Raw genomic sequence first — 2,283 nt, 5'->3', positions numbered from 1 at the left:
AGAGCACAAACAGAACAGAAGTCAAACCACAACCATCAGCTCAACTCCTTTATTAGGCCTCTTAACACTTCTGTCATTTTCTCACTACAAGCAGCTCTAAAGTTAGCAATGCACAAATAAAGATGTGTCTTCAATAATGAGCTAAAGAAGCTGGTACAACACGTGGAAATGTGAGAAGTTATTGCTGTAACTCTGAATTCAAGGTATTTTTTGCTACCTTGCCTCAGAAAAATGAGGCCCGCTATACAGAAACAACCCACATAATGCTGTGACTTCCACTATATCGTACGTCTACAACCAAACCACACCACTGAGAGAAACATCAGAACTCGCTTTGCCTGTGTATATTGTTACTACGATTATATTAGTGATGTTTCCGTTTTTATGGTTATCAAATCTCTGCAAATACAAACAAATTATAATAGTTGAGACATAATGATTACATATTTATAACTGTGCAAGCTGTAAGGCTGGAAGAACCTCAGACACTTTGATCTCTTAAGATATAGACAATACAAACACAGAGTATTAACATACAGGCATCTGTTTCCACATTTAACTAAGACAAGATGCAGGAAAGCTTCTTTCTCATATGTTCTTCCTTCACATTTGTTTCTTCTCTCCCACTTCATTCCCTTAACTCAGTTCACACAGAATCAGGGCTCTCAAGTTATAGCAAAAGTTTGGAGTGAGATTACATCTGTTAGGGGAGGGGCCACTCAAAGGGGAGGAGCAACTCAAATATTTGCAGCACCCAAGTTTTTGCTAGCAGTTCAATTTTACCAATTGTTCATAATTGACCAGCACAAATAGAAATTATAACATCTGGTAATTCTGATAAAACAGATAAATTCATCCAAATAAAATAAATACATTTATGTATTTCAAAAATACAAGTGTATCAAAAATAAAAATAAATTTTGCCCCAAACGAGCCGACTGAACAGCAGTACTCAATGTACATACTGTACACATACAGCAGCATTGCAGAACTTGCCCTGAGCATGTATTTCAAGCTGTGTGTGTGTGTGTGTGTGTGTGTGTGTGTGAGAGAGATAGAGAGAGAGAGAGAGAGAGAGAGAGAGAGAGACACATTTAACGTTATGTTTTTTTTCTGTTGTGTTTGTTGCACATTTTGATGCCTGATGACAGGTGTAGAGGGTTCCCACATGAAGCACCATCATGGTAGTAGCGTTCCATCCAGAGCCAAACTGTTCCTAGTTTTGGTTCCCCTTCAGGAACTCGAGCTGCTCGAAACTCTATGGGAACGCCTTCAGCATGACCACGCTCTGAATCACGTGTGTAATCAGTCCAATGGATGGGCGAGACGTCACGGGCGGGGTGACCAGGACACTTAAAAGCACGTGCGGTGGAACCGGTGTCAGCTTTCTGTTATTCAGCAAGCGCTCTGTGTGTGTGTCAGTCGCTATTTGTTGTGAGTCTTATTTAGTGTTTTTGTCAACTTATAAGCTCCATTATGTCAAAGCTTCAGTCAAAAGAAGCATTTGAGTGAGAGCAGGCAGCGTTCAGGCTGTGTGTTCCTCCCTGCCCGTGCTATATTTCAGGTGGGGACACACACAGTTTGTGTGCTGTCTGCTTGGGAGTGAAGCATGCAGAGTCAGCTCTCGAGGGAGCTCTCGTTTGTTACAGCGTATGTTTCGCTTTCGGAAGGCTCTCTTTGAGGAGGGAGCCTTTACCAGCGTTCCTCGTGGTGCTGTCCCCGCTTTCGCCAAGGCAGAGCGGCGGCTGCGATCGTGGGGTTCGCATATGGATCCAGTGCCTGCTCTCTGGGATCGGAAGCCCGCAATGCGATTCTTCCTCCCGGGGGGAGGGCTCGACGCTCCGCCTGTCTTCCTCCAAGGAGGTTGATGTGAAGGGCGTTGATGAGCTCGCCAGTTGCACAAGCACTAGTTGCACAAGCATATTATGTCTAATATTATAATGAGCAGCATTTACTGGGCAGCGGAGCTCGTGCAGTCAGCTCTCGAGGGGGCTGATTGTGCTTCTCCCCGCTGTTAATGCTCCGCTCCTGCCGGGCACCCTCCAAAGAGTGTGTCTGTGCTTGCGATCTCGCAGTTCGGTCCTGCTACTGCTGAGGCACGGCAGCGATTGAGATCGCGGGGTATCGCACATGGATCCAGCGCTCTCTCGAGGTTTGGAATCCCACGCTGCGGTCTCTTCCCCCTTTGAGTGAGAGCTCGCTGCTGCAACTATCTTTCTCCGAGGAGATTGATATGGTTGCTATCCCCGGTAGAAATTTTACGTTCCCAGAACATCCCCGCTG

Source organism: Sinocyclocheilus rhinocerous, unplaced genomic scaffold, assembly GCF_001515625.1.
Source record: "Sinocyclocheilus rhinocerous isolate Xijiao unplaced genomic scaffold, SAMN03320098_v1.1 scaffold1611, whole genome shotgun sequence".
NCBI lineage: Eukaryota > Metazoa > Chordata > Actinopteri > Cypriniformes > Cyprinidae > Sinocyclocheilus > Sinocyclocheilus rhinocerous.
This window is presented reverse-complemented; position numbering follows the sequence as displayed.